Raw genomic sequence first — 24,254 nt, forward strand, 5'->3', positions numbered from 1 at the left:
GGTCATCCAGATCAACACACAGCCAGTGGATAAGTGTTGAACAGTTTGCAATATGAAAGATGAATGGATTCTTGGGCCACATTATAACCTTACTTTTAACTCTAAAGAATATGGGAACAGAGAAAATATGGGTCTGTGTTGAAGCCTTATGTGTATCGAATTCTGTTCTGAGATGAAGTGAGCTTATTAAGACAAGATTCATAAGGAGAAGGAATGAGATTCCATGGCTTTTCCAAATTGGTGGGCACTGCAAAGGGAATTCTCTGTTGTGCAGACTGAAGAATAGTGCAATCTGGTGGGCTATTCAATGTTGCTTGGTTCAACCAATTGTCTGATTGATCAAACCATTGACCAAAAAAGGAGGAAAAAAAAGAACTGTGGAGGCCAGATTCTGATGCCCCTCTCAGATCTGGAAGCCATCTTTACATTGGGCCTTCAGGCCTGCCACGTTTCTACTGTGGGAAAATGGAGGGGGATTATACAGAATATGGGAGATATATAGTCAAAATAACATTCTTTTCTCAGAGAGTCAAGGACACTTTACCCAGCAGCTACAATAAGATGACTAGGAGGCATCTCCAATTTTGGATGGTGCCTGATTGGACCATGTGATGGACATGTGGGTGCTGGGCAGGGACTTTTGTTTGGGTGGGGAAAACCTGGAAACTTTCAGATTGGGGTTTTCCCAGATGTGCCAATATGACATCTTTAATAAAATGGAACTTTGAGGAAATGTAAGCCTCGGAATCTTCTTTTGTTACGGATGTTATCTAGAATCCTGACAGCCCCTTGAATCTAAAACTGCACTTGGGATAGGCACTTGACAGAAGAAAACCTCTTGCTTATCTGCAACTAAATCAAACAGATTAGAAACTCCCAAGGGCATCACCTCACACCTCCCCACACCATTATCCATGGAGTGTATAGGAAATTTTCCAGTTTCTCAAGTTCCACTATTACTTTCAGGTCATAACAACTTGGAACCTCAGAACTAGCTCAGAAGTGGGCTTCTATGACATGGCGACTCTTTGTGGGGACTTATCCTCAGAAAAAGGTAAATGGGGCAACTCCATTCTGTGATAAACAAGCTAATATGATGACCTAAATGGGTCCTCTAAAGATATGTGTAAGCTAGATGAATGCCCATGAAATGACCAATGTTTAATTTAATTAAGGAAATAAATCAAAACCAGTAAGAACTCTAGAATATTTCCTGTTATGGTAGTTGCACAAAACTTTCAATTTTCTTGTAGGATCCTACGTGTTAAATGTTACATTTAATTGATCACTTTTTCCTCTTTTTTCAACACTACTTTTTTTCTTTGTTGTTGTTGTTGTTGTTGTTGTTGTTGTTGTTGTTGTTGTTAGGATTGAATGTATGCTTTTGTTTTGTTTCATTTTGTTTGTTTCATTGTTTTGTATTTATTTTTTATGATAAAATAATGAATAATATTTTTAAAAAAAATTCAAATTTTCTTTTAAAATTATACAGAATGAATAATGTTGTAGTGCAATCCTGGTTCAGGGGACACAACTTTTTGACTATGATTCTGACCAATGGGATGGGTGGAAAAAAGAAAAAGAAATAATATAAAGACTATTTAAACATTTTTCTTCTCTGAGCAAATGAAAGCAGACCAACATGCTACGCATTTTCAGGATCATTATTGACATTCTTTTCCATTAAATTCCCACAGATATAATCCTGGAACAAAAATAAAAAGGGCAAAGGAAGAAAGGATGTCCTGTAAAGAACCCAGTGTTCTGGCCACAGAAAATAAATAATTTGTAGGCTATAAATAGTGATACATTTTGAAAGTTTATATAAATAAACTTGATATGCTCTGAAGAAATGCAGTTGAACAAATGAATTGATAATGGTGAAGATTAGCTATCTTCATAATGATATTATGAACTCCTTATAAAACTCGGCTGCAATTCGGAACAAATACATAAAGAAAGCCTCTTAGAATTTTTTGTTTTAACTCTCCTCTTAAACAAACTGTTAATCCAGATTAGATGTTTGTATCACAGTGTATTTCACCACAAATATATTTTAGATAATCTAATTCTTCTCACAAGCCATGCTTTCAGAGGACTATAAACTGGGACCAGAAACTACAATTAGAAGCTCATTTGCAAGCAGCTTCAATTGAAGCTTTTCTTTGGTCTTCTGCCACCTCAGATTAAGTGAGCAGCTAACATAGAAGGACCTTCTTTATACTGGCAATTTGATTCTCAAATGCTGTTTCCAAGATTGGTTGCTTGATACTACTCTGATGTTACTTGGGAAGCAATGAAGGCCTTTTTATGCTAAGCTTTTCATTTTCTCTGTTTTTTCTCTGCTTATGTTTTACTATTATTTATCATATTACCCAGGAGTGAAATGCTACCAGTTCGGACCAGTTTGCCCAAACCGGTAGTAAAAATGCTACTGGTTTGTAAAAAAAAATGAAAACTGATTTGGGCGAACTGGTTTTTCCAATGATCAGCTGTGATGCACAATTTTTTTATTGCTAGAAAGCAGAATTTCCTGCTTTCTAACTAATCTAAATCACGTGGCACAATGGATTCTCCCCCCCTCACTATCTGCTTGCCTTTGCAGGCGCTCAGTAGCAGGCTCCACCCCTCCAGGATGTCATCACGTCCGTTTTTGATGCTCTGCACCCGCACTCACATTACAACCAAACCAGTAGCAAAGGTAAGTGGATTTTACCTCTGATATTACTGTATAATTGCTTATCTCTGCATTGCTTTTATTCCATTGACTGATTTTATGCTAATTTGTTAATAATAAATGTTATTCTTTTGGAACATGCAAATTCTGGGAGATGTGCACATATTTGTGAGATCCCTTCCTATGTGATTAGGTCAAATCTAGAGGCCAAGGGGTATTCATCATATTGCCAAATATCTGGCAATTACTATTATTATTGCTAGATACTCTATGCAGCTTTTATGGAGTATAATCAAAGAACCATCCCAGGTAAAAATAAACTATGGGAAGAAAATGAGACACAGGAAAATTTTTTGCCTTGCCTGCTTGTGTCAAAGTGCATCTGGTGTTCAGAATATTAAGAGCCAACAGTTTAAGTCCTTATGTTGCCACAGGCACCTACAGTTAATCTCTCAAACAGTAAAGAATGAAGGTAGTATAGAAACATGAAAAATAATTTCAATTAATTGTTTTACATGTATTCTCTGGTACCTGTCTTCTATTATAACTATTTGCTACATGACTGCATCTGTAGGTATATATTTTTTATTTTTCAATTAATTTGTTTTTCAATTTGAATTCTGTATAGTGTGTTCCAGAAATATAGCAGCTTTCCAAATGTGAATATGTGAAGGATATCTTCTTAATCATTATTAAAGGACATTCTCTTTCAGTATACTTTTTATCTCATCTCCAGCCTATCTCTGTCCTTAGCTATTACATTTTTTCAATAATATTTGTGTTTTATCTAAATGTAAGAGCTGTCTTTGATTCTTTTTCAAGTTCTTGATCACCTTGGATATGTAACCAAAAATAAGCACCTGCAGAATTCCTGTTGGATGGTACTGGTTGCTGCAGGTATGCTCTCTATTCTCTAGTAAATAGCCATTGTCATCAATGGCCACTTTGCCTTTTTATTGTAGGAGAAACTGGAACTCTGGTTCCTGTGGATCCTGTGGGTCAGCACCAGGCAGTGCTGACCCACACTTTGCAAGCAATTGTTCAGACATTACACAAACTCCTTATATTCACTACAAGATCACAAGATTTGTTGTTAAACATGTGTTCTGTAGTCTTTGAAAAAAATGGTAAATTTCTGTGTAAAAAAATGCCATTTATTTATTACATTTTTATATACCACCAACTGCCAAGGGGTTATTCCTGGATACACAACTACCAATTGTTTGGAAGACTGATAACTTTTATTTAAAAATAGGGGAAGGAGATGAGCCAGGATGAAGAAGGAGGGAGATCACAAGCTTCCTGCCATACCCTTAAGGTGGACTCATGTTTAGGAATGGCTTGAATGAAAGTTACTGGCATAGACCACAGTAATTAACTTTCACTTGGGAATTTGAAAGAGAGCTAAAGTCTGTGATCCAGATTTCCACCCACATTCACCCATGCCCGTCCTGCCACACTTTAAGGAATGTAGTGGTTGGTTCCAAGAATGACAAGATTCAGGAGATTGTTGTATAAACTATTTGCAGTTTTTTTGTTATCAGTGGAAGGATCCAACAATTCAGGCAGTAAGACAGTAGTGAAAGACAATCAAGAAGAAAATGTGGAAGACTCTAGTATAATGTAGCTTGTGATTGTCTATGGGAAATTGTTGCTGGGATTATTAGAACTTTATTCTTTTTAATTCTTGCTTAATTCTTGCTAAACCTATTGTGAGCATTATGCTTGGAAAATGAATTACTTTTGGTTTTAGGCAGATGCCAATGAGCCTAAAAAGGAGAGCCATTGGTGATATTTCCCCCCATTGTTTGGTGCAGGGCATAGGTGTCAAACTCAATTGCATCATGTGATGTCACATGATGTTTTTTGCCTTTGTGGAGCTGGGGTGGGCGTGCCCTGCTCATGATGCATCTGGCCCACAGGCTGCCAGTTTGACAACCCCTGGTGTAGGAGAAGGAGTGGCAGAACCTGGGGGCGGAGTTAAAAGATGAACCAGCCTAAAATCCTATGTAACCACCAGCAAACTAAGCCAAACCTCTGTGGAATTATGTTGGCCTTTGTCTAACTCTAAGCAAGCATGTGCTAACCATTAGTTGAGAATATTCCTGTGCATAGGCATGAGTAGCAATAAATAAATTTAATTGGACTTTCAAGTGTGGACCTGATCTTTCCCACCTGGTACTTACCGTATATACTCGAGTATAGGCCGACCCGAATATAAGCCGAGGCACCTAATTTTACCACAAAAAACTGGAAAAGTTATTGACTCGAGTATAAGCCTAGGGTGGGAAATGCAGCAGCTACCGGTAAATTTCAAAAATAAAAATAGATACCAATAATGTTTTGAATATTTATTTCAAAGAAAAACAGTAAACTAGCGGTGTATTCAATGAAATACTTCACTCACCTCATGATGCTGATGTCCCGCTGTGATGATGATGTCCCGTGCAGCCGCGGGAACGATGTCCTGCCTCCTATGACACACGGCACAGTGATTCCTATCATTGGATCACTGTACCAGAGGAGGTGGGACATCGCTATGTGGCTGCTTGCCATAACAAGGAGGAGGTGGGACATTGTTGCAGAGCGGCAGGAGGGGGAGGAAGGGGAATCGTAAGACAGCCCTGCATTACATTAGAACGTGAGGAGGGGGGATGGTGCGGTGCGCGCTGCGCGGCAAACTGACACAGAGGGAGGGGAAACTCACAGGGGCACTGGGCCATTCACGAGTGTCACCCAGCGGCATGGCCCCGCCCCTTTTTCTCCTCCATTTCGGGCAAATTTTTCACTGACTCGAGTATAAGCCGAGGCGGCTTTTTCAGCCCAAAAAGTGGGCTGAAAAACTAGGCTTATACTCGAGTATATACAGTAATAACTTTTGGGGTAGAAGAAATCCAACCAGTCAAGTCCACCAATTAAATTGCCCTATGTTAAAATTGAAAGAAAAGACCCACATACAAGCTTCATTGCTGAAGCACATTTGAGCTCAGTTGGTGGGGCTGTGCAAATTTGATCAGCATATTTTTCTCTTGATTCAGAAATGAAGAAATGCATATCAATGCAAATGATTACACATGAAGAGGCAATTCTGAGAAAAATCTTTTGAACACTGAGGTAAGAAAACCAGAGGTTCATGCAAACACAAAGATTCAGCTTTGCATCAAAATAATTATTCGCAACTAATTGCAACAAACAATACAGGACTTGAAATTCTACAGCTACCCTTCTGAAAATTTATTTAAAGTTTTGGGGATATAGTTTATGTAACATTAGAGTGAGAAGACCTTTAATTCCATCCTTTGGCTTGAAATGGGTTATTCTGAAAAGATATATTTTAACCTGAATCTAGAGGTAAACTCATCTGACAAGAAACAATTGAAATGAATTATATAGACAGTTCTTATTAGGCATTAGTTCCTAGCAGAGATAACCTTCTATTTTTCTTTTCCTCACTACTTTTTGGAATTAATCTACCGCACAAACTGTTATATAGCTTCTAAAAGAGTTGATTTTAAATATTTCCTGTTTTGCAAATCCCAACATTTTGTATGTCTAGATAGTGAGGGTCAAGGTGTCTGCAATCATAAGAAGAAACAAGAATTTCTTAATTGCATAGCTTGCAGAAATTAAACATATGGTTGTATGAAAGAGTTATTTCTTGCTGACTGAACCTTTTAATTATTGACAAATGAAAACATTTGAAATAATATATTACAGATGAAACTGCAGGCAGGTTTTTTTTTGAGACAGAGTGTTAATTAATGAAATTTATGTACAAATGGTTTATAACAATGAATCCATAACAATGAATTTGAATTTCTATTCCCACAAACACATTGAAATCAATGGAAATTGTTTCTATTATGTTGCCATTGATATGCTTAGAACTGAAAACTACACTTAGCTTAGGGTCCTCTAAGCATGTCCACTGGCTTTGTTCCTCCTCACTGTCATGAACAATTTCTCATCCCACACCCTGTAAAAGGTTATACAAATGTTGTGCTGATCTTAGATTGGCATGTTCCTTGGATACGAACCTGTGTGAGGTATAAGAATGAAAATATTAGTAAATTTATTTGCAGAATATGTTTTTCCTAGTAGGACCAAAAATACATGTATTTACAGCTGATTGTTCTCTAAATCATATCGATTTCTCGACCCCATCTGGATCAATCACTGGATCTACTGGTTTCCTTAAACAAACAAACAAATAAAGCAAACATTTCCACATATGAAACAAATATTAATAGGAAAACATATTAAAATATTTTATAAAAAATAGAGAATAATAATATAAATCTAGTTTATTGGGAAATTATTTGGGGTTGAATCCAGAGGAACATTTTTATTCAAAGTAAGTGACCTTTTGTGAATGAAAATCTCTTTGTTTTAGTGGATTGCACCATATTTCTGGACAATTTTCACTACAAGACCTCCACTGATTCAGAAGATCTTTCAAGTTAAAAATCAGAGAAGTGTTTAATTTGAATAGCAAGGGTCAGCTGGATCCTTGCAGTCCATGCAATCAGCCACACTGGGCAAGTCAGAATCAGTAATCATGACAAGACTGAACCATAGCTTGAACAACTGGATCAGAGACCTTGAATTCATCATAATTCTTCAGCAGCTTCAATGTCAAGAAACAAACGCTTCTATGTAAAAGGTTTACATATCTATGTTAGACATCAGGACAAGCAAGGAGATCCTCCATTTCATTGGTGGAAAGGGATGGGTTTCATATCAGTAAGGCTTTTATCTCCTTAACAACGGAAAGAAAGGAACTGGATCTGTGCACGTAAAAGGGCTTTAGTTAAATCCTACTTGTGGAACTGAAAGATGAAATGATGAGGAGGTAAATCATACTTTATTGAAATAATGGTTGTTGGGTTTCAGTTTACAAAAGAAGAGAAACAAAGTACACTAGAAAAGAACATTTATAAGGGTTTTGAATTGTGGTATGGAAAATTCTAGGGCACTGATTTACTGTTGAGATTTTACAGAGATAATTGGTAACTTTGATTGTGTACGTTGTTTTATTGTTGAGAAACACTGAGATTTCAAGTGGTAACAGGGTGCTAGATGCAGCAATCCTTTCTTGTTAGCAAGTGAGAAACACTGATGGGATTAGGTGCCTATCACCCAGTTACTTTGTTGCTATTTCCTCATTAGGTTTGCTTTAGTAAATTGCAAGCGGGAACATGTTTGCTGCCTCTAGTCAATTTCATTTTGTCTTTGTTAATGGTGAGCAATATTTCTTCCTTTTCAGCAAGGAAAGGATTCGTGGATGGTGATAGGGAAGTTTTGTTTAGGGGCAGGAATTTTGGATCTCACCAGATTAGATAAAGTAAAGAACTGAACCTCTCATGTTTGTAAGATCAGCAGAAAGTGTCCTGAAAATAAATTCTCATCTTTTTTCACCCATGATACCATTTAAGCAGTGGTGAAATTCATTTTTTTTATTACCAGTTCTATGGGCATGGCTTGGTGTGCATGGCAGGGGAAGGATACTGCAAAATCCCCATTCCCTCCCCACTCTGTGGCCAGCCAGAGGTGGAATTTGCCAGTTCTCCGAACTACTCAAAATTTCCGCTACCAGTTCTCTAGAATCTGTCAGAACCTGCTGAATTTCACCCCTGCATTTAAGCCTTCATATTGTTTCCAAAGTGCTTAATCTATTATTCTAGAACAAGAGTACTCCATTTTCCTGTGCTCGAGGCCAGCGGCATAGAGAAGAAAAAAGGAAATTGACAAAAATTATGCATCTGTTCTTCTGCTTATGGGCATTGATGATCTATTAATTGGCACCAATGTCTACTTTTTGTCATGCCTGACTGGTTGCCCCACCTTCACATAAGAAAAATTCCTAAATATTCTTTCCTCTGAAAATGACTCCAGAGCTGTATGACTACACTGTATTTGCAATACATTCTCAGTGGCTCTAGAACTAATGAATAAAGGCCTTTCAGAACATAAATAGGTCATATTGTTTATGCTTTTAATAGATATATGTATTATGTCTTATTATGGATGACATTTTAATTGTTTAATTGTTTATTTATTTATTTCATATGACATACATTTGTCAGGGAGCTATATAACTTATAGAATAGTCCTGACAGCCTAATTGCTAGTTTGTTTAGTTTTGTGCCTGTGTGCTTATTCATACCACATGGAGCAAACTAACTTGCATTAGCTGGCTAGCAGTGTTTGGTTTTGTGACCTCTTCTGGGGCCTCTTCTACTGATCTCACCTCATGTCTGGGCAGGTCCAACTCTGGCTCCCATTCTCCTTACGCAGCTAGCCTTTCCCATTGGAGTGGTACCCATTGCATCCAGTTTTGATCACCATAATATAAAAAAAAAATGTTGAGTCTCTAAAAGAATGCAGAGAAGAGCAGCAAAGGTGATTAGGGAACTCTCAGCTAGAACATATGAAGAACGGTTGCAGGAATTGAGAATGTTTAGTTTAATGAAAAGGACTAGAGGTGATATGATATGTTCCAATATTTGACGGGCTGACACCAAGAAGAGGATGTCAACCTATTCTCCAAAGCACAAAAAGGCAGGACAAGAAGCAATGGATGGAAACTAATCAAGGAGAGAAGCAACCTAAAACTAGGGCGAAATTTCTTGACAGAACAATAAATGGAACAACTTGCCTCCAGAAGTTGTGGGTGTTCCAACACTGGAGATTTTTAAGAAGCGATTGAACAACTGTTTATCTGGAATGTTGTAGGGTTTTCTGCTTGAGTAGGGTGTGCGACTAGAAGACCTCCAAGGTCCCTTCCAACTCTGTTATTGTATTGTAAGACTTCCAAAGTCCCTTGTAACTTTGTTATTCTGTTGCTTTGTTATTTACTCACAATAATGCTTTTGAACTGCTGGATGGGTAGGGCAGGAGTTAGATGTGAGTGATGGGAGCTCACCCTTCCTGCAGTGGTCCCCAGATCCAGCATCCTTAAGCCTTTGCACCACTGCATTGCCTGTTTAATTGTTGATTGGGAGCCATACAGATTTAAATATAAGGTGGGGGGGGGGGGGCTATGTAAATGTTTAAAATAAATAAATAACTCAAATATTGTGCATTCCCTGCATTGAACAAAATGCCCTTGGTGTATCTGTGACAGCAAGATTGCCGTTTAAAATAATGAGTCAGCATTAACATATGGATCAATTTCTACTATGTTAACAGCAGCATTTTAGCAAGAAGCAAAAACTAGGACAGGTAGCAAAAGAAATCAGCTGTAGTCAACTTTGTTATCTATCATGAAACTTAATGAGAGTGACTTTTCATTAGAAAACTATTAATTAGCTTGTAAAAATAAAATCCCCATAAATCTGTAAAATGGAATGTGTTTAGTTGCTACTTCTGCAAGCTATGATGAAATCATTATAAAACAATGACCTCCCCCAACAAAAAACAAAGTGACCCCCCCCCCCCCAATTCCATCAAGCTAAGGAAATGGTAGAAACGGATTTGCCAGAAAAATGATAATTAATTCCATTACAGTTGATCACCACCAACAACCAATCTGAAGGTACAATTCTTTGGGGTAGATTTATTGGGCTAAACATTTAAACCACAAGATGACCAACTGGCAGCTGATGTACCCAATATAGAATGCATATCAAATTTGTTCGTGTGCAACCCTTCATTCATTTTACAAGATTTCCCCCCCACAAAACAAATAAATCTAACTGCTTTTCATGGCATCCTCTAGTTATGTTGCAACATATATGCTTCAAGTGATGCCTTTGTCCAGGGGGATGAACTTTATGGTAAAATTTGAAAATTTGAGAGGAAGCCACAATAACACCAAATAAAACTATTTTCTTTTCCCAAGAATGTAATAATGAGCAGATCTTGTAATAGAGAAGCACCTCTTTAACTGCTTGCGCAAAAGTTGACTCACTGCTGTGATATAGGAGGGCTGCTATGCTTTTTGATTATCATAGAAAGAACTTTAGGTTTCTGCTTCTCCTTTCCTCAAAATAATTTAGTTTGGGTTACAAGTACTTGGCATATTCCATCAGAAATGAGTGACAACTATGGATAGAACTGCATCAAGATTTAAATAAACACACAATTACATTTCCCATACGACATATTTTCAGATGAGTAATGAAGCATATATTTATTTACACGCAGGCTTCTGAATGAGTAACAAAGAAATTCAGTGAATTTCAGTTACTAAGCCAGATATGACCCTGAGAGAATTCTTAAACAACAGAAAAAGGAGAATAGAAGGGAATCAGTAATTAGAAATAGAGCTTTTTAGACATACTCTTTTTCCAAAGGGTTTTCTTTAGAGTGTGATTATAATGAATATTAACTCCCTGTCCTCTAGCATTCTGTAAACAAATGCATTGTTGATGTTGCTGATAGGCCAATGTAAAAATTCAGCTTGAAATTTTGATTTGAAGGCAATGTAGTCAAATCACTCATAGGAATCAAATCTGCAAACCCAAATCACCAAACAATTCAATGTGACCTATCAGGTCTAGGGCTTTTGGATCAGTTTGATGATCAATGTGTGTTTGATCATGTCTTTTCTCAATTGATTCAACCATAGCCATCAACCATATCCAGGGAATCAATCTGTTATTCAAATTAACAATTCGAATCAAATTTAACTTGTTTAATCAGCCAATGATTCAAACTGGATTGCAGGGCACCTGTACATCCATAAGCATTGAACTTTTTAGGCTTTCCCTTGCACAATTTGTACACTGCTTTCTACAAGCTTATCTAGTGGCATTTGGCCATCTGCATGCCCCAGCCTTTCCCAAACAGTTTTTAACAGATGCTGGGATATGATATGGAACAGTTTGTTGCCTGTCTTCAGCCAATGTTGGGCATCATAGACCCTGGTAAAGAATGCAATGCATTCCAGCCACCAATCCATCACATTCCTGTACATTGCTAATATGTGCAGCCAACTGTTACTGGCAAGTCTGAAAAATGAGAAAAAGGTTTCCATTAATGATCCATTGGTTTCAGCTGAGTTGAGTAATTTAGTGATGTTCATTTATTTATTAGATTTATACTCCGCCTTGCCTTCAGGAGCTCAGCGGGGTGATCATAGCACTCTATCCTCCCATTTTTGTCCCACAACAGTATTGTGCGATATGACAGAAGGAGATAAGGAGAGGGGTTTAAAATCACCCACAGCATTTCTGAAGCTAAGGGTGGACTGGCTATGGTGATAGTCCAACACCTGAAACCTGTGGCGCTGTTGATCTAAGAATATTTTTTTTTACAAATATAGGTTAATATTTAGAATGTTTATTCTGTGATGACTTAAATACCTTAGGATATTTATTTCTATATATATAGTTAAAATGATATTTTCCGAGCTGGATGTAGTTTTGTTTGCCTCATAGAAGGAGGGGCTTTGAGATTTATTTGCTGGACTTATTTTCACTGTTGCCCGATACCTGGGAGAAGAGCCAGGTCTTCACAACCCTCTGAAGAGTTAACAGTGTGAAGTTCACAAGAGATGACCTAATTAATTTACGAGCCTCGAGACAAAGTTCAAACAAAAAACATTCATTTATTAGGATCAACATCTTGGCTTGATCTTCTATGGAGCCTAAACTGAATCCCACTTAATGGCATCTGAACTTTACCCCTGTGTCCCATCCCCTCTGCCTGAAGTCATCAATCACATTCGCCAACAAGATGTTATGGCAGGTTCTGGACATGCACATTCACATCCCAGTTACAAGAATATGAGTCTTTACTCTAGCCAAAAGTATGCATGGAATCTCCTCCCTTCTCAAGTTGATGGTAGTCATGGAAATGCTTTAGACATTGACAAACAGAATGCCCAATCCAGTGGTGGGATTCAGCCAGTTTTCGCACCTATTCGGGAGAACCGGTTGTTAACTTTCTAAGCAGTTCAGAGAATCATTTGTTGGAAGAATATCATTTTGTGTTTTTCCACTTTACAGGACTAATCCTGTAAGGAAGGCAGGAAGGAAATATTCTGGTGTCATTTGTAGCTTAATCTTTATTGCCCTGCTTACAAAAAACTGCCTCTCTGGTTTACCCTTTTACATTGTAACAGCTAAGGCGAAGTGCCCATCAACATGAATGACGTTGAGTTGGCCATGCCCACCTAGTCACATGACCACCGAGCCACACCTACCGAGCTGGTCATTAGGGCAGAGAACCAGTTGTTAAATTTGAATCCCACTATTGTAACTTCAGAATGAAGACAGAGCCTCGTTGTAACGGTAACACTGTAACCACTTTAATTCACTATTAACTTTGTAACAAGTAACGCAAGTAGACCGGGCTGGATGCGCGGGTAAACAGAAATGAATATAACAGTAGACCGGGTAGTCTGTGAAGTAGATAGGGAGGTCTGTGTGGTAGACCGGTGTCTTCGGCAGCTCTGAGTAGACCGGTATGTTCGGCTGCTGCGAAGTAGATCAGGTGGCGGTTGGAAAGAGCCTGCCTTTTATATTCCAGCAGACTCGCGCTTGACAGCTCGGCAACTGACAGGCGCGTCTGATTGGCTAAGACGCGCCTGGCTGCTACCGAGCTGTCATTCGCAAGAGCGAGGACTTTCTTTAGCTATACAACACTTCTTCCCCCCCAGCTGTGCGCATGCGTGAGATTTGCGCACACGTAGTCATCTAAGTGCGCAGGAGAACGGCAGACACGCCCCGACCACCGCAATTGCATTGCAGGCAGATCTTCGGAAGGATGTCCCTGTCTGAGCTCCTCCCTATGGGGAGTAGAGCTCCAGGTGACGTCTGAAGGCCCTGAATTTCTGAATGGAACACTGCAACTGAATGGTAAGCTGGGCAAAGGGGGCGCAGCCGAGGATGTTGATGGAATGTGATTAGGCTGGTAGGCGGCCTGTGAATGGGGCGGATTAGGTCTACATTGACCTAAGCTAACTGGGCGGGGGTGTTCGAGCACGGATTGAGGAGCAGTGACTGACACATCAGGGTTTTCTACCCTTGCTGAGTGGCTAGGCTGGCCTGAATTGGGGAAGGCTGGAGGATTTTGAACATTTGAACGCGGTTGCGGGTTCAGGGCTGGCTGAGCTGCGCCTATGCCAGACCCTTGCGTGTCGGCTTGAGGATTAGTTCTGGATGGGTCTCTGTGCCTTAGCTGATCCAGGTGCCTCCTCCAGATGGATCCATCGGGTATTCTTGCCCTGTAGGAAACGGGTCCTGTTACTTCAGTTATGACAGCAGGAACCCATCTAGTTTCCCCACCATAATTCCTAGCCCAAACCAGATTCCCAGGTTGGAAAGCTCTGGAGGGAGTTGGAGGCCCCAGGTTGCCAGACTGAATTCCTGAATAGATGGGATGCAATCTATCCAGGGTGGTCCGCAGGCGCCTGCCCATCAGCAGCTCCGCGGGGCTTTTCTGTGTCAGGGGGCAAGGTGTGGAGTGCTGTGCCAGTAAGTACGCATCCACCCTTGCCTGCCAGTCCCCTCGGTTGAAACGGCCCAAAGCCTCCTTGGCCGATCTAACCGCCCTTTCCGCCCGGCCATTGCTGGCCGGATGGTAAGGGGCAACCAGCGCGTGGCGGACCCCTTGCTCAGCCAGGAAGGTTTGGAATGTTGTGGATGTGAATTGCGGGCCGTTGTCGGACACACAAGCGTTGCAAGGCTCACACAGTACTGTCAGATGTGGTGGAGTGCATGAGCAATACTTCCACCCATCGAGAGTACGTGTCCACAACTATGAGGAAAACCTGTCCGTGGAAGGGGCCCGCAAAGTCTATATGAATTCTTGACCAGGGTCCACGGGGCATCTCCCATTCCCGGGAGGGAGAGGAAGGGGGAGATGGCCGGGATTGCTGGCATGTTTCGCATTTGGCAACCCAGGCTTCGATTTCTGCATCTAATCCTGGCCACCAAACGAAACTGCGAGCTAGAGCTTTCATTCTGCTGACTCCAGGATGGTTTTCATGAAGGCGTTGCAAAATCTGTTGTCGGAGGACCGTTGGGATGACCACACGGTCTCCCACAACAGACAGCCTGAATGAATTGATAGCTCTAGCTGTCTATTTTTGAAATGTTTGAACTGCGGAGGCAAGGCATCCGTAGGCCAGCCTCTCAGGACCCAATTCATTAGTTGTGACAGTAGTGGGTCAGACCGAGAGTGAGCGGCCACATCTGTAGCCGTCAATGGCAATTCCAGTTGTGCGATTGCCAAGATTGAACGGCAAGGAACTGCTTGAACTTCCTTGTCCGGAAGTGGGCAGCAACTAAGGGCATCTGCATGCCCTATTTGCTTGCCCGGATGGTAGCACAAGGCGTATGAGTACGCCGCTAAGAACTCTGTCCAGCGGGTCATCCTTGGGGATAGGATAGGAGGGGTCGGCCTATCACCAGCCAGAAGCCCAAGGAGTGGTTTATGGTCGTGAATAGGATGAAATGCCGCCCGTATAGGTAATCGTGGAACTTTTTAATTCCTGACACTGCAGCCAGAGCCTCCTTGTCAATCTGGCTGTAGTTCCTCTCAGCAGAGGACAGTGTCCAGGAATAAAAAGCTATGGGAGCTTCTGAGCCATTGGCAGAACGTGGCTCAGAACAGCCCCCAAACCCACGGGGGAGGCATCACACGCTAGAGTCAGGGGCATCTTGTCGCTGTATTGCACTAAGACTGCCTCTGACGTCAGCAGGGATTTGACAGCTGCGAACGCATGCGCTTCGCGGCTGCCCCATTGCCAGGCTGCGGATCGGTCGAGCAACCGATGTAGCGGCTCGGCTAGTGATGCCTTGTGGGAAATGAATGGCGCGTAAAATTTAAAAGCCCCAGGAACGATTGTAGCTGCGCCTTCGATGTAGGAGTTGGAGCGTTCCTGATGGCTGCTAATTTTGAAGAGGTGGGGTGGATTCCCTGGGCATCAATTGTGAAGCCCAGGAAGTCCACTTGAGGTACAGCAAAGAAACATTTGCTGCGTTTTAATTTAAGTCCCGCGCCCCTGAAACGGTCGAGGACCTTCCGTAAGACTTTGATGCGGTCTGAGCGGCTGTTGCAGCGATCAGGACGTCATCAAAGTACGGTACAACACCAGGGAGCCCATGGAGCAATCGCTCCATGAGGCTCTGGAAGATCCCTGGGGCAACGGATGCGCCGAATTGGAGGCGGTGACAACGGAAAGCCCCCCCGGTGGGTGACGATGGTTTGGGCAGCCGCTGCATCGTCATCCACAGGAAGCTGCTGGTAGGCCTGCGCCATATCCAGTTTGGCGAAAATACAGCCCTGCCCCAATGAATGGAGCAGGTGCTGTACTATAGGGACTGGATAGGGGTTTGCCTGGAGGCCAAGGTTGATCGTCGACTTATAGTCGGCGCAGATCCTAATGGAGCCGTTGGCCTTCACCGGAATGACAATGGGGGTTTCCCAATGTGAGTGGTCGACGGGCTCCAGTATGCCCTGCGCCACGAGCTTGTCAAGCTCGGCTTCAACCTTTGGCCTTAAGGCAAAAGGCACCCTGCGGGCCTTCAGTCTGATTGGGGCAACCTGGGGATCCAAGTTAAGGGAAATGGGGCTGCCCTTGTAGTGGCCCAGCTGGCCATCGAATATGTCAGCGTAGTCTGACAAGACTGCTGCCACATCGGGAGGGGGCGTGTCCGCTGTGAAATGAATTCCCTGCAGGGAAAGCCCTAATGGAGTAACCACTCTAACCCTAAAATTGAGGGTAATGGTTTCAGAACAATTAGAGCAGGTAAAATGGCACAATGCTTGCCATAGGGGACCCTCAGGTTGTAGGAACCCAGGATAGAAATATGGGAACCTTGATAATCTTTCAGGATGGCATCAGGGGGTGACAGATGGGAACGTTTTACATTGGGGCACAGAAGGGAAAATTTGTCCCAGGAAAGAAGAGATTTCGAGGAGCCGAAGTCAACTTCCATCTTGCACGGTTTCCCTTCAATCAGCAGGGTGATATTAATTTGTCCGTACCCTCTGAGGCCAGGTTGATGGAGATCTCAGGAAGAGGAGAGGAAGCTTGGTTGATGCTGTAGCAGTCTTCTGGTCGCTGTGTAGGCTTGCGGGGCTGAGAGCTTTTCGGCGGAGGTGGAGGTCCATATGGAGGCGGTGGTTCATAAGATGCGGCAGGAACAGGCAGGGAGGCTTTGCAGACGTGGGCTAGATGGCCCTTCTTTCCGCAGTGGCGGCAAACCGCTGCCTTGAAGGGACAGGTAGCTCGGGCGTGCGCTCCGCCGCAGCCAATGCAGATAGAAGAACTTGCAGGTGGGCGGTTGATGGCTTGAGTTGGACGAGGTTGCTGTCGGCGGGGTTGTGCCCCAAGTCTGTCCACTTGGAATTGCATTAAATGCTCTGGCAGAGGGGCGAGTTCATCAATAAGATTAGTTATATACGATGGTTGTTGGAGCGGAGGAGGTGCCATGGCAGTTGAGGCTTGCGCGGCGGGTAAACCGCCGGTAACGGTCATTTGTGCCAGGTAACGTTCTATTTCCGTTGAAGAGGAGTCTGCTAACTCAGTGGCACGAGCCTCATCTATAGCGTACATCAAAGTGACCTTAGGCTTACCTAATAATCTACGCCTAAGGAAGATATCTTTCAGGCCACAGACAAACTGTTCTGCCAGGTTTGCCTCTAAATCAGGGAACTCACATTGCGCCGCAGTGACTCGCAGAGCCTGCAGAAACTGATTAACGGTCTCTGCTGGCTTCTGCACCCGCCTGCAGTAAGCAAAACGTCTGGCAATTTGTGAGGGAGTCGGTGCATAATATGCTTGGAGGCCGTCTGTTAGCTCCTGCCAGGAGAGGTCGTAGACTGCTCTTGCGGTGGCAACATCTCTGGTCCACAAGCAGTTAAAAAGAAGCCACATTTTCTTGCTTGTGAGTAGCCCTGGCGGTTGTTCGCAATCAGGAAGCATTCAAATCTCTCTAGGAATGCTTCCCAAGTCTCACCTCCAACCCCAAAAGGGGCAAAAATCGGCATGCCAGCCATCACAGTTAATTTTAGATCTGTAATAAAATTGAAGAAAGTCTAGTGTTGAGGCGGTTGTAATGTCGATTATCTTCTGGTTACAGGTCCCCAGTCCTCATCGCCAGTATTGTAACTTCAGAATGAAGACAGAGGCTCGTTGTAACGGTAACACTGTAACCACTTTAATTCACTATTAACTTTGTAACAAGTAACGCAAGTAGACCGGGCTGGACGCGCGGTAAACAGAAATGAATATAACAGTAGACCGGGTAGTCTGTGAAGTAGATAGGGAGGTCTGTGTGGTAGACCGGTGTCTTCGGCAGCTCTGAGTAGACCGGTATGTTTGGCTGCTGCGAAGTAGATCGGGTGGCGGTTGGAAAGAGCCTGCCTTTTATATTCCAGCAGACTCGCGCTTGACAGCTCAGCAACTGACAGGCGTGTCTGATTGGCTAAGACGCGCCTGGCTGCTACCGAGCTGTCATTCGCAAGAGCGAGGACTTTCTTTAGCTATACAACACCCACCACTGACCCAAACCCTACAAATCTGAGGGGGGGGGGAAGAGGGCTGTTTAAAGGATTGGGGAGCCACAGAAAAGGAACATCTCTGAGGTCTCACCAGATGACAAACATTTAAGGGAAGGGAAAATACCATCCTATCTGACCTGATTTGCTTTTAAGTGAATAGTGGACAAATTATATTTTCAATCAGTACAGGAGAGCAATCTCCCTGTTCTTAAAACATCACACAAAATTCAAGTACAGACTTGTTAAATATTCATAACTGGGAGAAACATATGAACAAGGTCAGCCAATGAATAGGCATAGCAACTAAGTCAGCCAATGGGAGCTTAAACAGATCTGACTCTGTGCAGAAAATTGAAACAATAACTTAAGCAGTCTGCTGCTCTGAGAAGTAAACTAGCAGTCTGTCTGGGCTTGTCTGCTGATATGAAACTAACTGTGTTTGCCTGTAACTCTCCTGTCTAGTGTTTACTTGAAAGAACCACCTGTTGGTATTGTACATTTATTCAGCTATTGTTATTTACATAAAGAAGTTAATGAATCCAGCTGAATCAGTTATTCGTGTGTGCTTTCTGGATTTGAATTTATGCAACAACTCTGACAAGACTAAGTACTAGCCACCTGTCAAATGTCCCTGGAGAAGTCCAATTTAGAATTAGTAACTCTCTCAACATAATCTCATTCAAGAATTTGTGCTCCTTAATGTAACATTCACAACAGAGGTGGGTTACTACCAGTTCGCACAGATTCGTGTGAACTGGTAGTGGAAATTGTGACTGAGTCACCAAACCGGTAGGGACAGCAGGCTTGCCACGCTCCCTAACAGGTTCCCTGGTTGCCATGGCATGGTTTTTGACATTTTAATGTTCTGCTCATGCACAAATCTATTGACAGGCAACTGCGCACGCACGCAGGGCAAATTGCACATGCACCAAACAGGCAGTAACGCTGGCAGAAACCCAGTCCTCATTCACAAATATAAGAGATGATAACCTATTAAGGAGAAGAGAAGGACTTAGTTAAATCTATGTGGCTCCTGAGATTTTACAGCTAAAGAGAAGTTCCTTTAGGCAACCAATAAAGACATATGAGTTAGCATAATTTGCTGCCAACTCTCAGCTCTGAAAGGAGTTGCATTCTGCAGTGATAGCAGAATAAAATTCAAGGGCATCCACCTCTGAAGCTTCCAGGATAACAAAGGTTTCTCAGCATTACTTTGGAACACATGTATCTCCCTACAGGCATTTTCAAGCAACCAAGTGTAGCTGCAGTTCACTCATACTTCCTCTTTAGTATTTCCAGATAAATTAAATATCTGCCCGCAGGGCCAAATCTGGTACATCTGTGGCAGGATCTCTTTGCATATTTTTTGTGCTCTGACTTTCAGTATTGGCAAATTGAATTGTCAAATTGTCTTACCTGAAACTCTTAGGTATTGCTGGCTCTTGGAGTTGAATACCAGTCTGGGATCCCCAAACTCTTCAACTCATTGACCACATCATAAAGTTTCAGGTTGTTTACTGACATTCCCCAAACATTAGTTATATTAAAATAATGCTACTTTAACAAATTGTATTATAGGAGAACGGTGGGGAGGGAGGGAAAAAAGAAAAGGAAACATCGACTGCCGACTCTCTCTGTTGCAGTAAAATAAGCCATTAACATCAAATCTCAACTTTTTGTTTTTCATAATAATATAAACAAGTTATTTCTATAAAGATCTAGCAATTGCCTTTTCCTCTTCTTGCTTCCATCGTTCTCCTACTTACTTTTTGTGTTTTGTATCTTATTTTTCTTATAACTCAATAAAAATGTTAAATTGAAAACAAATTGTATTATGAATGAAAATAATAATAACAATCATCACCCTTGGTTGGGTAATATTGACCACTTTGCTTACCCTGGTTTAGCTCCTTCCTAGCCATTAATATTTGCAGTGATCATATTTTCAGACAAAGAAATAATGCTTGTATGCACATACAGCCTAAGGCAGGGATGTCAAGCTCAATTTCATGACAGCATCAGGGTTGTGTTTGACCTTGGGGCCAGGGTGGGCATGGCCAGCTTGACGTCACTTATGTCGGGGCGTCTGTGGTGGCCTAAGTGCTCTGCCAGTGAAAACGGGCTCTGGAGCTCCATTTTCAGCTGTGACAGCCTCCTGCTGCCTTCTGTCAGTGAAAACGGAGCCTGGGAGGGCTGGATGCGGCCCTCCTGGCTCCTTTTTGCTGGCAGAGGCACTGTGGGCTGATCCTTTGCTGTTTATAGGGTGGCCAGATCTAAGCACCCTGCGGGCTGGATCCAGGCCCCCGTGCTTTGAGCTTGAAACCACTGATCTAAGGAATATGCTAACAGAAAACCTGAAAATAGTAGAATGACTATTGCAAAAACCCCAAAGATTTACCAATAGCAATAGATCTTTGGGTGCAATCTCACAATATCTGAAGCACTACTTGAACACCCTCAGCACTGACAAAATCACCACCAGTCAATTGCAAAGGCAGCTTTATCTGGAGCAGCTTATATTCTGTGACCACATCTTTAACACAATCAAACAACAACATCTGCCTATCTCTTCCTTATTGGGAAGGATTTGATATGTGGACAAAGAACAAAAATACCAAATCCATCTGGCTGACTATGCGACCAACCATAATAATATTTTTTCCCCCAAATGGACAAAGATATATTTCTAGTTCTGCAGGCAGCAACTGACTTTTTTTGAAGCAGCTGTCTACATACTGTTTGGAATGATTCTGGAATCTCATTAAGAGCTGAATTTCTGGAAGTTATATTATTCTGCCACACACTGTAAAATAATGCAAACTTGAAAAAACAATCCCACAACTGCAAATTGAATACAGTCACCAAAGGATCAGGAGCTGCTTTTCTTATTTCTGCCAAAGTATCCAACCTGTATCACAGAAATAATGTATACCACCTACCAACATCAAATATGAGTTGTTCCTCGTGTGGCAAAATGCATTGATGTATAAAGTAAGACTTTGCTTGAAAGCCGCAGTTTGCTTCTTGAAAAAGGATCCTACTGAACAGGGCTACTTGAAAAAGGGAGCAAATATAATAATAATAATAATAATAATAATAATAATAATACACAACAACAACAACAACAACACAACAACTCCGCCATTGCCGGTCCCAAGCCCCGGATGAGAAAGGAGGATGGTTGGGGTCAGGTTGGCAACCTGGCCCCATAAAAAACCCGGCAACCCATACAATATGGTGAAAAAAACGAATAAAAATTTTATACCGCATCGGTCATCGCGTGGGTTAACAAGGGCCCGCGGGCGGATGTTTTGGGTCCCTGGACATTCGTCGACAATGTGAGCTACAAGTGGACCAGCCAACAAAACGACCAAAATATAGTGCAGATGAAACCCGTGCCATAATGGCCTGTTACTACAACTCAGAGCCAGAAAAAAAGAGGTATTTAAAGGAATGTATGAATTATGAAACAACAATATCCAGATTCAAATGTTAGTGAACAACGACTAGCAGATCAAAGGCGATTTATTCTATAGAATAAAGTGTTTAGTTGAAGTTGAACTTGAGGAAATTCAGGCAAATTGCAAAACCAAAAAACCAACATCACAAGCGGAAATAACTGATATTCAAGACACAACTAAAGACATTATAGTAGAATTCCCAGAAAAAGCTCTCAGGGAGGAAATACATCAACCACCACTAGAATCAGTTATCACTGGAACCAACTGATGAACTAACTCAAAACAAAAAGAATTGAAGGATAAGATCATGGAGTGTTTCTTCTGCTTAATGAGGAAAGGCAACGTTTACCATCACTAAAAACTGTGCCTAAGAAAATTTTGTCCCCTATCATGAAAATGGTTAATGCAGTGTTTTCAACAATTGAATCGGGATCCATCTTGAAAATGAACCAGTTAATGTACAGCGCAGCTGTAATAGTCATTAATGAACTAGGCATTAAAATCAAGTACCTAGTCACACAACAGAAAAAGCATCAAAGCCAAAGTGGAAAATCCGATTAGAACAAAAAGTCAAAAAATGAAGGGCAGATGCTAGTAACTTAAAGAACACGCATGAGCAACGGCTTAAAAACAACAAAACCATAGATCGGCTAATCAGAAGATATAGATTGGATACAAGAAACATCAATGAAGCTGTAGAGATTGTAAAACAGCAACAACAGCAACAGCTAGAAAAATTGAAAGATATGAGGCACGAATCATCCCATATAAACAAAATCAGCAATTTCGATCAGACCATGGCGTTTCTATCAAAGTCTTAATGTGAATGGTGACACCAAAAGTGAAAAACCAGAAAAACAGGCCACAGTTGAATTCTGGAAAGAATTGTGGGAAACTGCAAAGGACTACAATAAGGAAGCAAAGTGGAATATGACTTTGAGAAAAGCATGGCAACAAACAAATGCAAGTATTAGAAATAACAACTGAGATGGTCAAAAAATGAGTAAAAAAGGTAAAGAATTGGAAAGGACCAATTACATGGTTTCTGGTTCAAATATCTGACCAGTTTACATGCAATATTGGCCAGGCAACTGAATGAAATTTTACAAAAGGGCCAAATTGATGAATGGTTGACAACTGGAAAAACCTACATGATTCAGAAAGATGCAACTAAAGGAACAACACCTGAAAACTACAGACCATAACATGCTTGCCAACAACCTTCAAATTACTCACAGGCATTATTGCAGATAACATGATGGATTATTTGGAAACAAACAACATCTTGCCAGTAGAGCAAAAAGGGAACAAAAGAAGGAGCAGGGGCACAAAAGATCAGCTCCTAATTGATAAATTGATATTAGAAAATTGTAAGAACAGAAAAATGAACTTGAATATGGTCTGGATTGATTACAAAAGGCATTTGACTCACTGCCACATAGTTGGATCATAAAATGCTTAGAAACAACTGGCATTAGCAAAAATATTACATCCTTTACTGAAAAGGCAATGAAACAATGGAGAACTGAATTGGCAGTAGGGAGTGAGATCTACGGAATGGTTAATATCAAGCGAGGAATTTTCCAGGGTGATTCACTTTCATCTCTTCTCTTCATCATCGCAATGATCCCACTATCAGTAATCTTAAAAAGAATGAAATTAGGCTACCAAACAGCCAAAGAAGCTGAAAAAATTTCGCATTTACTATATATGGATGATTTGAAACTCTATGGAAAGTCAGAAACAGAAATATAATCATTGACAAATGCAGTCCGAGTATTCAGCACCGATATTTCAATGCAGTTTCACATGGAAAAATGCGCCACTGTATCCATAAAAGGGGCAAAATCACTGCATGTGAGGAATTGAAATGGCCAATGGCCAACTAATTAAATGCAACGAAAATGAAGCCTACAAATACTTAGGCATTCTGCAGTTGGATAACATCAAGCATGGAGAAGTAAAAACTATTGTCAGGCGAGAGTACACCAACAGAGTTAGGAAATTTTGAAATCTAATTGATGGGTGGAAATACAATCAAGGGCATAAATACCTGGGCAATACCAGTTATAAGATACACAGCTGGTATAGTTACTGGACACAAGCTGATTTGGACCTTTTGGACCGAAAAACCAGGAAACTAATGACAATGCACTACAGTTTACATCCACGTGGTACTGATAGATTATACCTGCCCCGAAAATCAGGTGGCAGAGGATTATTACAAGTGAAGCAAACAGTTGAAGAAGAAAAACATGCACTGGCTGATTATTTAAAAGAAAGTCAAGAACATGTATTAATCGAAGTAAAGAACAAAATCTACTGAAGGCCCAAGAGACGAAACAAGAATACAGAAAAGATGTGATAAATCAAGAATGGAGAGTTTGCAGAACAAAGCACTGCATGGCCAATTTCTGGAAAAAATAAAGATAAAGTGGACAGTGAACAAACTTTGTTATGGTTAACAACAGGTACATTAAAGAAAGAAACAGAGTCACTAATCCTGGCTGCGCAAGAACAAGCTATCCGCACAAATGCCATTAAGGCCAAAATCGAAAAATCCTCTGATGATGCCAAATGCAGACTTTGCAACAGAAGCTGATGAAACTGTTGATCACATACTCAGCTGCTGTAAAAAATCGCGCAGACTGATTATA

At 41.4% G+C, this 24,254-nt stretch overlaps 2 long non-coding RNA genes across 2 annotated transcripts; both read left to right on the forward strand.

The window, feature by feature from the left end:
* Positions 1-976: 976 nt before the first annotated feature.
* Positions 977-2,684, forward strand: LOC116507581. Its single transcript, XR_004255225.1, has 2 exons — positions 977-1,054; positions 2,606-2,684. It is a non-coding gene; the product is annotated as an uncharacterized LOC116507581 (long non-coding RNA).
* Positions 2,685-3,496: 812 nt separating this feature from the next.
* Positions 3,497-7,853, forward strand: LOC116507035. The gene is made up of 3 exons (XR_004255137.1): positions 3,497-3,574; positions 5,716-5,791; positions 7,071-7,853. It is a non-coding gene; the product is annotated as an uncharacterized LOC116507035 (long non-coding RNA).
* The last annotated feature ends 16,401 nt before the right edge of the window (positions 7,854-24,254 follow it).

Source organism: Thamnophis elegans, chromosome 4 (genome assembly GCF_009769535.1).
Source record: "Thamnophis elegans isolate rThaEle1 chromosome 4, rThaEle1.pri, whole genome shotgun sequence".
Taxonomy (NCBI): Eukaryota; Metazoa; Chordata; class Lepidosauria; order Squamata; family Colubridae; genus Thamnophis; species Thamnophis elegans.